Here is a 15,017-nt window from a genome sequence, read left to right as displayed (position 1 = left end):
AACACCATGAATATTGCAGGCACCAGCATATGTTTAGAATGTGAAACAGTCTATCTCTTCTCGGTAATCGAATTCATTTGAACCCCAGCAGAATTTCTAAAGGAACAAAAAGCACATAAAATGAAACAAAACAAACCCTATAAAGTTTTAAAAATAATCCCTTCAAATTACTTATGAACGTTTCTTTTAATTGCAGAGTTTCACCTCCAAAGTGCTGGAGACTCGGCAGTGAGTGGCTGAATTACTGACCCAGGAAAGGTGGGAAAAACAGGAGGAGAGCAGCAGATAATGGAGATGAGACTCCATCTAAGCTCTGTTCATATCAGCGAGGCCTGGAGTGTTTCACATCGATCACCTGAGTGTTTGCCATCAAGCCCAAGCAACCCTCAGCTTTGGGACCAGACGTTCCACTATGCGTTAGAAGATTCACGGCAGGAGAGGAGCACACTTTTAAAAAATGCTGGTATGGCTAAATGGATACGAATGACATCTAACACTTTATGTTGAGATTTGTTTTAGCTCACTGTAACCAACACACAGAATTTTCTGCTCTCTAGACAAAATGATATTTAACCATATTTAATCTGCCATAGCTCAGCGCTATAGTGGCTGAATTGATGGTGAACGGGGCTCCCTGTGATCTTTTGTGCCATAAAGCGGGAGATTTTTCTGCCAAGTTCACATTTGCTTTTGCATAAGCATTCTGTTTCTGTTTTATATCTAATTTTCTGCTTCATTATATTGCATGGCGCTCTCTGGCTTCAATGCAAGAAATATTAGTAATCCCCTGTAGCTGCTTTCTGTCCTCAGTGGCCATCAGTGCAGATTCTGTGTGAAACTGCTTTTATTTCCTTGGTTTACTGTGTTTGGGGAGCTTTTCTTCAGCTTTCTCACTGTAATTTAGAGCGCGAGCATCTTCCTATAAATTCTTTGCGCTACTCTCGGCTCAGTCAAAAAAAACAAAAAAACAAAAAACACGCTGCCAAATCTGCAACCAATTTAATTGGATCAGCAGGCTGATGGGAACGCTGTTAAGCTGTTAAGCATACAGTATACACAGGCATTACAAACAGCTCAAACTGAAATGAAAGCCATCTGGTTTAGGAAGTCATATTCATACTACGATAGCAATACAGATAAAATGAGTTAAATTCCCAAATCAGCTCTAGCACAGGATCTTAAGATTACCATCTCCTTAGAAGAGTCACTTTTAGGTGCATCTTCTAAAGCACATAATGCTAAGATTAATAATGTATAAGTGTTCGCATCCATCCAGGCAATTTTAACTGCCTATTTAAGGTTCTGGGGGTGGGGGCTGGAGCCTACCCCAACAGCTTTACGGGAAAAGGTGGGGTAGACCCTGGACATCTCAGAGCTAGTACAGACAACCATTCAGGTTCACATTCAATCAGCAGAAACATCAATTAATCTAATGTGGAAGGAAGCAAGAGCACCTGGAGATGACCCACATATTCAAACTCCACAGAGAGCTGACCACCACACCACAGCGGCACTCTATAAGAGGTTTATACTTTTATAATTTTACAGAAAAACAAACTAATAAAAAAATACCTGCCTTTAAGACAGCATTGTAGGCGGATAAACAACTAGATGTGATCAGGTCAAAGATCAGTTAAGCTCGACAGCATTTAGTTTCTTTGTCACAATAACAGCTATGTGTTTCATCAAAATAAAAGCTCCATCAGACTTATTAAAACAGCAAAGAGCTGGACATGTTTGCTCTGCACATCACTAATGACTTTCTGGCAGGCGCTAAATGGGGTACAAAGCAAAATCATTGGCAGAACTTGCAGAAATGCAGAAAGACGCATGGGTTGAGAAACACAAGCAAATGCACACTTATTAGGTTTTAATTAAAAACAATCATATGAGTATAAGTAAAAAATAGCATCTGTCCAATAACATGTTGGCCTGTCTGCTGTTGATTTACAGCTAAAAAGAAAAAAACTTCCTTAAGTTCCTTTAACTCTTAACTGTCAAGACCTTTTTATGTTAAACAGTGACAAACGTGCACAAAAGTCTTGGGAGAACACATAGATGGTGATAATTTAGGAGTAGAGAGGAGCTCCTAACTAAGTGGACACGTAAGATCTTTGATACATTTCACATAAAATGTTGTGAAAGGTAAAGGGAGGGATTATGGGAGTGATGGAGGACAGCAAAAAAAAGAAAGTTATGGAGCACAGAGAGGAAGTCAGGTATGAAGTCAGCAACCAATTTCAACTTTCCAAATCAGACCCCTTGGTAGGCTGTAATTCAAGATCTGGGATTTGAAAGATAATAGGCTGTAATACAATTGTCAACACTGAGTCATCCAGACATGGGGCTCACAGGGAGAGTTGGCGGTAATAGGGCAGACGCAGAGTAATCAATACACCATAACTCCCTACACATACCAAGGCCCGAGTCTGGAAAGTGGAACGCTACACTAAATTGTTTACTTTCATTTAACAAACACGCTGCTACCGTCTGGCTAATCTCTAAAGATAAAAGGAGACTGGGGCACTTCAAGTCTAATAATTTTATGGTAAGCAAGCCTTCTCAGGGTGTGTTTTAATACTGTTAAAAAGTTATGTTTAGAGTGATAAGGCTTAGAGGTCTGACTTACATATTAAACACTCCAGGTTGCCGGTAGTCTCTCGCATAGACGCTTCCCAATCTCTGCAGTCGAACACTCCATTTTTTTCCTTTAATGTGAAGCTTTCTAAACGTCTAAATGTTTTCAATCAGTTCTCCCGGAGTCTCCATAAAATTATAATGACTTGAATGTAAAAACACCTCACGCCCCGACCTGTTAATCCTTAAAATTAGACATAAATGATTAATGAATGCCATTCACGAATGCTGATATGCATGTGAATGCATTTGTCATTCCCCTCGCTTTATGTGAGACAATGGAAAAGTCAGAGCACAAGACTTAAAAGAGATCATTCCCCCTCTGTGAAGAGGTGATTACCTAGGTATCTAATCTGTCCTCCAATGGCCATATTTTAGACTTAAAATAGCTACCCGGTGGTATGCTAATCTGAGTGGAATCAAACAGACTTGATTTTACTTGATTTTTGTAGCACAGTAATTCATATAAAAGGTGTCTTTGGCACAGTAGGTGTCTGTTCTCCTGGTTCCATCACACCCTACAAAGCCAGCAATAATGCATCATAACTGTAAACCCTTAGAGGCGTTTTCCAATTGCTTATTTGCCACAGTTAAATGGAACTTGCGAAAGATGATATTTTAATAAAGTCGATTGTCTTCTGTGGCAATAAATAAATGATTAAGACATGAATGAGACCCAGATTATTAATCGTCTGTGCAATCAGATATAGTGTTTAATGAACTGATTGCAAGTGCGAATGAGGCAATTTACTCAGTCGCCATGTCAGAGAGGTCTGCAAAAATCAACCAATCAAAATTTCCTGTTTTTTGTGTTTGTTTTCACATAAAAAATGGAAGAATTGCTGTTTAATAAAACAGAAGATTGCCTGCAACTCCTAGAACTGGATAAAAAAAACTGCAATATAAGATGAATGCATAGTAAGGTTCCCTGGGCCCTGATGCAGGTCGATATTATTACTTCAACAGCGGATGATGACTTCAAGGAAATTCAAGGAGTATTGTTCTCCCTTTTTAAACAATAAAATGCATTTAAATCCCATTTTATTGAGCTGGCTCACACTTCTCACCCATAATACATTTTCGTCTCTAAAATTCAAAGCACAGAATGGTCGAGCCTTTTGACTCCCTTATTAATGATGTTATTGGATAGCTAATGGTGCTGAGAGACTGCACAGATGAACGAGACCAGCCACTCAGCGTATGGATGGCGGTCTTAATAAAATATCATCTAAATCAAAACCAAAAGAGGAAAGGGTGCACACTTATTAAAGTATCTAGCTGTCTGCAGCTGACATGTGAAGTGTGTATAATGGCTGTGAGCCTATGATTTCCCAGACTGGGCACTTTTGGTTTATAAAGTCATAGAGATTGCTGATAATGAAGAAACTGTTTACTAGGTTTTCTGCTGTTGCTCCTTTCTTTCTAGGCAACTTAAACAATGTAAATACAGCCACTCCACATCAGTAGCTTTTTAATAGAGCAATCAAGATTATCTGGGATTCAGTTGATTTATTAAAATTGCAGTTAGGGCCATAAGGTTTTGGACACCGACTCTTTTTTGTTTCACTTTCAGCTTTAATTCAAGGGGTTTCAGAAAGATTTTGTATTAACTGTTTAGGAATTACAGACATTTTCAGACACAGTGCCCCAGGCTCAAAAGTAATTAGACAAACTAATCACTTTAAACATAAGGATTATTTTTAATAATTGGATGAAAATCCTTTGCAATGACTGGCTGAAGTCTAGAACCCATGAACGTCTCCAAATGCTGTATTTTTTTCCCTTGAGGAGCTCTGCCAGCTACATTCAGTTGCTGCTTTTTTGGTGTCTTCCTACCTTCAGTCTTGGATTTAACAACATAACAGCATGCTCTGTGGGGTTTAGATCAGGTGACTGACTTGTTCATTGATGAATATTCATTTTTTTTTGCCTTGAGTGGCTTTTTGCCACTTTGGGTCTTTATCCATGTGCCTTGTGAGAGTCTGTCCTAATATTTTTGCAGCATTTGACTGAATCTGAGCAGGAAGTATATTCCTGCACACTTCACAATTTATTCTGCTGCTTCTTCCAGCGGTGACTTCCTGCCCTTCAGTGTAACCAGTCGGTGCATTATGTTGTAAACCCTCTGTGTTTCCTGAAGGCCTCTCTTGATTCTAAATGGTAAAATGATGAACTGGTACGTATAAAGTGCCTTTTACTCACTTTTACCACTCGCAGTGCTAAAAGAATGAAACCTCATGTCTCATTCTCCATATCGCACACACTGTCTGCTGTATCTAAGCACTTTTACCCAACATTCACAATCCAACGGGTGCGCCAGGTGCAACTTCTAAAGATACTAAGCAGGAGCTAAGAACTGACTCACCAACCTTCCAATTTGTAGATGACCCCGTTTACCACATCAGCCAATCCAGAGCTGGATAGTGACACCCCTGCCTCCTTGTTCTTAACTGATTTGTTACCAAATAGAAGTTTCCAGATCCTATTTTTAGTCCTCACCTGAGCACTACAGCTCTTTCTCAGTCATATTCTGTTTATTTTTGAGCCTCTGAAAATAGTGGACTGTATATATAAATGTTTATAATTCTTAAAATATTATACAGTTAATTTGTTGAACCACTAGAATAAAGCTAAAAGTCTGCACTTGATTAAAATCCACTGTGGTGGTGTCCAAACACATATGTACCTAACTGCAAATCAATCTCTGTCCTACAGTCTGATGTATATTCTCCCAGTAAAGCTTACATCTGAAACCAAACTAGCTAAGAAAAAAACAATACCACCTTTCCACCTTCACGAGGTCAACCCGATCCCGGGAATATTATAAAATGGCCAATTTATAAACATTAGGATGAATGTCTACGTTAGGAGTGCATCAGTTACAGCCACTAAACAATTCCCCCTTCAGCCCGGGGATTACATTTGTTTATGGAGAGTATTTATGCCACCCCCTCCAGCACTAAGTCAATAAATGCAATTGTAAGCAAAGTTTAGATGTCATCTTTGCGCTGCAAACAAGTAGCAGGTCAACAATATTTGGTGACACAGACTTGTTTTTGACATAATAGTGACATAGTTTATATTCTGGCTGGTTGCCGCTCTCTGTTGTCACCGTCCACGTAGCCTATTACCTTTTCTATTACTCAGCTGATTGATTCTCAAACTCTGTGTCTAAACAGGAAAATATGAACTTTACATAAGCTGTGGAGGGGAATTAATTAAATCCCAATCATTTTCACAGTCACAGTGGCTGCTCTCTAAAGCAGTTTGACTGACAAGACTTATTTTGGGTTTATAAATCTTCTGTACATGGTGCACACAGGAGATGGAGGGTGAGGTTGATGTGAAGTGTTTTATTTATTTATTTATTTTTTTATAGGATTGCTTCCTCCATTCATTCGCATTCACAGATACGGGACAAGAAATTTAAACAGAAGAATAAACTTGTGAAATTGAATTCTGTATTACCTAGACAATATTTTTTTGTTTGTTATCAAGGCCAGACATGCCCAGAGAGCAGGACACAGCGAGAGACACTCAGAGGGAAAGACACAGAGCGAGAGAGAGAAAGGATGCAGGATGCGTGTTTTTGGCAGAAAGAAAAGAGGTGAAATTATACGGACAGATGGCAACTATTATCTATCACTCTTTATTCAAGCGAACTGCACAAAAAGCAGACGATATTTGGAATAAGAAAGGGAAATTTATGAAATTATGTTTGCGCAGCTGGGAAGGCGGGCGTTACATTTCATCTGCGCTTTAGTGGCACATTCAGTCACGGAGCATTTTATCATTTGACAGCATTGGGAGGAATAATTAGAGGCATGGAGCATGTCGAGCCCAGAACCCCAACTGGCCAAGAACAAATGGCAGAGAGCACGTCAGTGTCTGGTTAAGAAAAGGGATTAACTAGTGAATAACAGCATCGGCCATGCCTCAGAAGTAAAACCTCACACCCATCATCACCCTTCCATACAAACCTGACAATTAGCTCTTTAACACATATGGATGGAGAATGGGAAGGAAAGCTTTGGATTGCTGTAAGTGTATTTGCCTGTATTGGATCCGAGTGTGGAAACGCAGCCAGTTTGTTTTATCACTGCTGTTGGTTTATGACAGAAATTACACATCTTACTTCCTCGAGGCAGACAGACAGGCAGGTAGATAAGCAGGCCAAGATGTTACAGCTGTATGTATGTATGAGGGACGGGGATGTCGGGCGGGTGAGCGTGTTCATGAGTTTATTTATTTGAGTTTTATCATTCATGTGCGCGCAACTGTGCGCTTGTGTGTGCGTGTGTGACAGGCAGGAAGTGCGTTGGCAGCTTTTCAGGCGTGGATGCATGACAATGACTACAGTGACAAGAGGGATCACGGGTATGCGGAGGGGAAATGGAACATGAAGAACAAAACAAACAGGCGGAGGGGGTATATGTAGGGGGTGGGGTGGGGGGTTGAACTGATGGCCCCCGTTTTGCACAGAAGGATAATATGTCAGCCGGCACAGTGTGTCAAAGTGTGTTTTTGGATTGTTTTGCGTGGATGAGAGTGTGTGTGGGTGTGCGTGTGCGTAACAAAGAAAAAAGACAGATAAAGAGATAGCACGCTTGCATCAAGACTCAAAACAACATCGCAACGTGAAAGTGTGTCAGAGGAGGCGCTGCTAGGCCCAATCTCGTGCTCACCTAACCTTCAAATGACATTAGGCGCCCCGTCAACATGCGATGAGTCACTCCCAACCTGATGTGATTTATTCAATCGTGCAGAGTAGCCTGGATCGCGGGACACAAATCACCCAGATGGAAGCCAAGGAGCGGGGCTGGGGCTGCGGGCTACGTGTGTGTGTCGGCAAATGTGTGCGCCTAAGTGGATTCGTGCACTTCTTGGTTGTTTTGACCGTCTGCGTGCATGCGCCGATCAGATTGTAATGTGCACGTGCATGAGCTGTGTGTGTGCGTGCTCCATTACGTGCAAGATGAAGGAGCTGCATGATGCCGGCCACTCGCGATCCATGAACCACAATGTCGTCTTTTTCACAGAGAGAAGCCGTGAAAGCCCCGCGGAGCTCTACGGTTTCCCACCCTTTCCATGAATCATGTTTTTCTTTAAATCTCTCCACTCACTGTGACCCAAGGGCCAAGATTTCTATTAGATCTGACAATTAAGGCTCAGGATATTAACAGCTGGTATTTAGTGGACTTAATGGGGAGTGTGGAAAATAAACTGGCACGGAGAGCTTTATCGCGTAAAGTAAAAGAAACAATTTTTGATACTCTCTGAGTGATGCCCATGTGCCTTTTCCACCTCATCACCTGTGTGTCTAATTCACCATCAACTAAAGGGAATTTGTGTTCCTAGATTAAACACTACATTATCCAGGACCAGAGTCTCTGAAATCACAGAGTAACATTAATGCAGTGAGCAGCATGTTTCAGAAGCTAATTTGAGGTGGTAATATCTAAATTGTTATGGCTTTGAACAAAGAGACAAAGATGAACAAAGAAGAAGAAAAAAGACCCTTGTACATCAGGCAGCATCCTGCGAATATCATTAGCGCTACTGAATAGTCAATGAATGGCCACTCTTTCACATTTCTAATCTCCAAATAGAACTTACAGGCACATGGACGGTTGCCATTTATAAGTAATGCAGATTAGCAAACAAAGAGCAATAGCTGAGAAGCACGATGGAAACAACTCATGTTGCTTTGATACATTTGAATTGTACATTGCATAGCTGGAAACATCAGGCTGCGTTCACCAGAATGCAGTACAATAATTCTACTTGATGATGATGATAAGGGGGGGAAAGGAGCATCTGTACCACTTCTTCCTTCCTTAATTCCTCACTCTAGATTAATAACCTCAGCTCGAAACAGAATAAACCAAACAAAGTCAAAACAAAGAGTGAAGACAGTCAAATCCTTAAGTAGGCATGACAAACCCTCCCCTCGTGATGGGTAGCTGCGTGAAGACGTTGATGAGCGTCTTGAGATGATGATTCAGGGAAAACAGATTAGGCAGGGGAGCAGTCTGGCAGGTCGTTAGTCAGGGATGTCAGGACCAGATACAAATGAACTGTCAGCAGAGGAGGAAGACAGAAGCAGGGAATGGTTGGACAAAATAAAGAGACAAAAGGAGCTGAATGGAAAGAAAGAGGAGAGGGAGAGAGCAGACGCCAAATGAATGGGAAATTTAAGGACGACTCCGATTTATGGGACTAACCAATTTGTGAGGGAACTGTGGAGTTCCAGAGCAATAATTTAAACAATTAACAACTACAATGGCATAATTGCATTAAACATTGTTAAAACATGCATAATTAATCTTGCATGGCCTTCTTTAGAAATCCATACATTTACAATCAATTGTAATAACAAGAGCAGACCAAGACTGCATGCAGTACCTCAAACAGAGCTCAAGATAATTCCTTCACAGCACGCATATAAACGAATCCCAGAATTCACAAAGATATAGCAAAAAATGTCAGATTTGCCAATCTCACTGTGGAAAAGAATAACTTCTTTACATCACTTCTAAGGTTGGCCGAGCTCCTGCTAATGGACGGACATGCAAACCAAAACCCATCATGTGATCCTCTTTGTGGAGGTAATGATGAATGTTTGAATTTAAGTACACAGTGTTTCATTCGGGTATCTTAAATATGACTTGTAAATGAATGCTCGTTCTAAATTGAATCATCCCTCTGCAACATGCATCAGTTTGTGAACCAGACAGGACTGGGGACATTTGCTTGTCTTTTTCATCTGTTTTTTTTATTGGTTTAGAAACTTAGGGAGAAGAATGGTATTAGGTACCCATCCATCCATTATCCAAGCCATTCTGAAGTCAGCCAAGAGACCTCCCCAATGTGTTTTGGGTCTGCCTCTGGGCCTGCTTCCAGATACACATGCCTGAAACACCTAAGAGGTGCACTGTGGAAGCTGGGTGATGGTAATGAGGAGGGACTCTGGCTGGAAATTCAGGGCCCTTAATTGTATGTTATGTATTTGCGATGATTGTGCCAGCATGTTAATGTATTTACTGCATAAGATGCACGATAAATTAAAAAAACCTTTAGAAAGATCCTTCAGCGTAAGCACATTTTAACACAGTAACAATAATGTGCTTGAGTCATATAGTTTATGTCATGGTCCTGGGCCATGTTGGCCCAGTGTTCTTAGTTTCCTTGTATGTTTGTATTTTATTCCATGCTTCCCCTGCCCATTATGTCTGAGTTCTCCCCGTGCTCTCTCTTCCCCCTGTGTGCCCTCTATGTATTTATGAGCCCTCGTCCCCTTTCGTGTTTATTCCATGTCTCCCCTGCCTGTTACGTTGGTGTTCTACTCGTGCTCTCTCTCCTCCTGTACTTCCTGTTTCACCTCTCCCGTCAGTGTTCAGTTTACCCCGCCCTGTCTCGTTATGATTATCAGTGTCACCTGTGTTCCCCGTGTGTTCCCACTTCCCTCGTTAACCCTCTGTGTATTTCTGTCTGCGTCTCCCTCTGTTCAGTGTGACGTCGTCCCTCTTGCTGTGTGGATCTCCCTGTGTGTCTCTCTGTGAGTTCTTAGTTTGTGGTTTCCTAGTTTAGTTCAAGTTTATATGTTTGTTCTGCCAGCGAATAAAGCTGAGTTTTGAGTTCATTCCCTCGTGCCTGTGAGTCCTGCATTTTGGGTCCTACTCCTGCCTGCCGCACAGCGAATCGTGACAGTACGACGTCACCAGATATGGACCCAGCAGCACTCAACCCACCAGAAGAACTGCGTCTGGACATAATCTACTCCGTGGAAAGACTCCTGCATCTGTGGCTCGAACATGAGGGGAAGGAATTTCGCCGTGCTGTGGAAACCAGACTACAGCGCTTGTTCTCTGGTCTTCCCTGGCTACTCAGTGCGCTCCACCCACTCGAACAGGATTTAATCCGCAACGAGCTCCACCTTCATCCCCCAGCTGCTACTACCCACCTGCCTGAAGGGCCGGATGTGGAGCCGCTCGGCCCGTCAGAGCCATCATCAAAAAAGAAACGGCATTCACGCCGCCGACGCGCCACCCCACAGCCGGACATTCGGCCTTCTAATTCACCTTCTGTGCTGCCGGAAGCTCCGTCGGCTCCCTCGCTGCTACTTCCAGCTCAGTTAGCTCCCTCGCAGCCCTTCGCAGCTCCGTTAGCTCCCTCGCCGCCACCCGCAGCTCCGTTAGCTCCCTCGCCGCCACCCGCAGCTCCGTTAGCTCCCTCGCCGCCACCCGCAGCTCCGTTAGCTCCCTCGCCGCCACCCGCAGCTCAGTTAGCTCCCTCGCCGCCACCCGCAGCTCCGTTAGCTCCCTCGCCGCCACCCGCAGCTCCGTTAGCTCCCTCGCCGCCACCCGCAGCTCCGTTAGCTCCCTCGCCGCCACCCTCAGTTCAGTTAGCTCCCTCGCCGCCACCCTCAGTTCAGTCTCCTGTGTCCCCGCTAGCTCAGCCATTAACTCCACCACAAGCTCCATTTTCACCTCTACCATCGCTTCAGTCATCAGTTCGGTCTGCCACTCAGTCGCCCTTAGCTCCATCATCCACACTACCACCTGTTTCTCTTCCACCACAACCGTCGCTTCACCCAGCCACTCAGGCTGCTACTCAGTCAGTCATTCAACCCATAGCCCTGCCGTTACTATACTCTGTAGCTGAGCCACTAGCCGCCCGACTCGCAGCCACTTCAGCCACTCCTCCACCCGTCACACCTCCACTACAACCATCACTGCGGTCTCTAGCGCAGTCACCTGCAGCTCTGCTTTCCCCAGTGCAGTCTCCAGTGTCCCCAGTGCAGTCTCCAGTGTCCCCAGTGCAGTCTCCAGTGTCCCCAGTGCAGTCTCCAGTGTCCCCAGTGCAGTCTCCTGCAGCCCTGCTGTCCCCAGTGCAGCCTCCTTTAGCACAGTCACCCACTCAACCACCAGCACCACAACCGTCACTACCTCTAGTTCATTCCCCTGTGAAGTCATTAACTCCACCACCTACTCCACTCTCACCACCACCGTTACTACAGACATCAGTTCAGTCCCCTGTGCAGTCATTTACTTCTCCACCGTTAGCAGCTCAGGTCCCCGTGTGTCCAGCAGCTCAGGTCCCCGTGTGTCCAGCAGCTCAGGTCCCCGTGTGTCCAGCAGCTCAGGTCCCCGTGTGTCCAGCAGCTCAGCTCCCGCTCTCACCCGTGTCTCCAGTAACTCAGTTAGCTGCCCAGCAGCCACTCTCCGCTCAGTCTCCTGTGTCGCCGGTTTTGCTCATTCACTCCATGCAGAGAGGTAACTGGATTTCTACTCAGTGTACTTTCCATGGTTTAGCCGCCGTTGGCACAGTTTGCCACTCCAGGGCTTCCCCAGAGGCTAGGTCTCAGTCACCAGCTGATTCTGGACCCCTGAAGTTTAAGCAGCCCCCTAAGAACTGCACCATGTTCGCATTGCCTGGGCAGAGTCAGTGCTCAGTGCAGCGCCAGTTGTCCTCATGTCGGCCGAAGGACTTCATGCCTGTTGGCGTTGTTTTGGTCTCCGCTGGAGGGTCCGAGGGGCCCGTTCAGCCTCCTGTCTCCGCTGGAGGGTCCGAGGGGCCCGTTCAGCCTCCTGTCTCCGCTGGAGGGTCCGAGGGGCCCGTTCAGCCTCCTGTCTCCGCTGGAGGGTCCGAGGGGCCCGTTCAGCCTCCTGTCTCCGCTGGAGGGTCCGAGGGGCCCGTTCAGCCTCACGCCGCATCAGCTGGAGGGCCCGAGGAGCCTGTCCAGCCGCCATCTGCGACCTCGCCTGGCCCGGCCTCAGCCTCTGCGACCTCGCCTGGCCCGGCCTCAGCCTCTGCGACCTCGCCTGGCCCGGCCTCAGCCTCTGCGACCTCGCCTGGCCCGGCCTCAGCCTCTGCGACCTCCTCAGAGCCTTCGTCTGCTGCAGCCTCCTCAGAGCCTTCGTCTGCTGCAGCCTCCTCAGAGCCTTCGTCTGCTGCAGCCTCCTCAGCCTGTGCTTCGCCTGGTCCCGCCTTGACTGGTCCCGTCTCGACTGGTCCTGTGCCCTCCGGGCCTCGGCCAGTACGCCTGACACTGGAGAGCCGCCGCCGCTGCCTTCCGCGCGGCCGGCCCCCTGAACTGCACCGTCATCGCCTGAGTGGCCGCCGTCGCCTTCCGCACGGCCGGCCCCCGGACCGCCTTCGCCTGAGTGGCCGCCGTCGCCTTCCGCACGGCCGGCCCCCGGACCGGCGCTGTCATCGTCGCCGCCGCCTCCCGCGCGGTCGGCCTCCTGAACTGCGCCGTCGTCTCCTTCACCGCCGCCGTTGCCTTGCGCACGGCCGGCCTCCTGAACTGTTTCCGCGTCGCCGCCGTTGCCTTGCGCACGGCCGGCCTCCTGAACTGTTTCCGCGTCGCCGCCGTTGCCTCGCGCACGGCCGGCCTCCTGAACTGTTTCCACGTCTCCGCTGTTGCCTTCCGCATGGTCGGCCCCCTGAACTGCTCTGTGTTTGGGTTGTTTTCTTGGGCTCCGGTGTTTGCTGTACTCTTCTTTTGTTTTCTGTTCCGGGCCCTCCGTCCTGGGCCCCCGCCGCCCGCCCTGGGTTGTTTTCTGTTTGGTTTTGTTTTTCTGTGTTTGGGCTGTCTGGAGCCAGCCCTTGAGGGGGGGGTACTGTCATGGTCCTGGGCCATGTTGGCCCAGTGTTCTTAGTTTCCTTGTATGTTTGTATTTTATTCCATGCTTCCCCTGCCCATTATGTCTGAGTTCTCCCCGTGCTCTCTCTTCCCCCTGTGTGCCCTCTATGTATTTATGAGCCCTCGTCCCCTTTCGTGTTTATTCCATGTCTCCCCTGCCTGTTACGTTGGTGTTCTACTCGTGCTCTCTCTCCTCCTGTACTTCCTGTTTCACCTCTCCCGTCAGTGTTCAGTTCACCCCGCCCTGTCTCGTTATGATTATCAGTGTCACCTGTGTTCCCCGTGTGTTCCCACTTCCCTCGTTAACCCTCTGTGTATTTCTGTCTGCGTCTCCCTCTGTTCAGTGTGACGTCGTCCCTCTTGCTGTGTGGATCTCCCTGTGTGTCTCTCTGTGAGTTCTTAGTTTGTGGTTTCCTAGTTTAGTTCAAGTTTATATGTTTGTTCTGCCAGCGAATAAAGCTGAGTTTTGAGTTCATTCCCTCGTGCCTGTGAGTCCTGCATTTTGGGTCCTACTCCTGCCTGCCGCACAGCGAATCGTGACAGTTTATTATACTAGCAGAGAGTCCCACCTGGATCAAGTGGCCATGTGAGAGGAGGAAAGGGGGAGGCTATTTAAAAAATGCCCAACTCTATGTTCAGCTCAGAGTCCATTAGCCAGTTAACGTGTCATGTTATTACAATATTTATATAGCGACGCTCCAAACTCATTTGCTTGTTGCCATCTAGTTTCAGCACTGCCTCTGTTGTCTAGACGAGTGGGCAGTGACTTAATACAGCAGGTTACCTCAATTAACCAGGATTTACTTTTTTTGGCAAAAACATCTAGAAATGCAGATTTATTTATCAGGACACAAGACCTCTTTAAAATACTAATACGCAAAGTTGCGTGATCAGCGAGGCCACCACATCATGCACCCTTGTAGAAGCTAATTCCCAATCAGCATTACTCTGAGCAACTGCTTTTCACTTGACACAAAACTGCAAGCCCTCTGATTAACTTTCACTTGCTCCACCGTGCAATTATGCGCATAACCAAACTGAAAACTCTTGACAGCAATTTAGACAGATTAGATGTTCTTTTGATCAAAAGACATATTAAATGTTCCCATTCGAGAGACACAGTTTTAGATTACGTTCTAGGTTAGCGACACATTTGAACTTTGCTTTTGTTTTTGCATAATTTCAAGTATCATCAGTGGGTGAAACGATCTGCCTGCACAGGATAACTAAAGATCACCAGAATCTAAGGCCATCGCCATAAAAAAGCTGTTGCTAATTCACTCATGGTTGTATGCCTCTGCCAGTATTATCAGGCCTCAGTTGTTGACTTTTCAACGTTTGGAGATAAAATGTCATTGCTTCATCGTTTTATCATATTTTACATCTGTGTGTAATATTGTCATAATTAAGTTCTTGAGTTATCGCCAAAAATATGATTTGTGACCTTGGTCTTTGAGGCTTGAGTGAATGTTTTTATGGATGAAGAGTTCAAAAACATAAAGCTGCCAGTGCAGCATATCAAACACATGCAGTCAGTAAAAACTGCCCTCAGCTTATGTTTGATTAAAAATGAATGAAATCATCACAAGTTGACCTCTGACCTCGAGGTCAAGGCCACTGGGACTGAAACTTGTCCAAGATTTTTAGTAAATGCACCTATTGTATGACTGTTCAAGTCCTAGCTGACTTCCTTCTTGAGTCATTTCATTTACTGGTTTTTCAAAAAACCTGA

General features: G+C 45.6%; 1 protein-coding gene and 1 long non-coding RNA gene across 3 annotated transcripts in view; one reads left to right on the top strand and one right to left on the bottom strand.

Annotated features, from left to right (window-relative positions):
* Positions 1-15,017, bottom strand: part of grik4 (glutamate receptor, ionotropic, kainate 4) — a 384,934-nt gene that overhangs the window by 72,394 nt on the left and 297,523 nt on the right. The gene's annotated exons all lie outside the window — the stretch shown is intronic.
* LOC309687693 lies at positions 6,146-9,750 on the top strand. Its single transcript, XR_014270829.1, has 3 exons — positions 6,146-6,244; positions 9,178-9,245; positions 9,425-9,750. It is a non-coding gene; the product is annotated as an uncharacterized lncRNA (long non-coding RNA).

This window comes from Aulonocara stuartgranti, assembly GCF_965226115.1.
Source record: "Aulonocara stuartgranti genome assembly, chromosome: 14".
Taxonomy (NCBI): domain Eukaryota; kingdom Metazoa; phylum Chordata; class Actinopteri; order Cichliformes; family Cichlidae; genus Aulonocara; species Aulonocara stuartgranti.
Note: the sequence above shows the minus strand (reverse complement) of the source record. Positions and strands in the feature narration are given on the sequence as shown.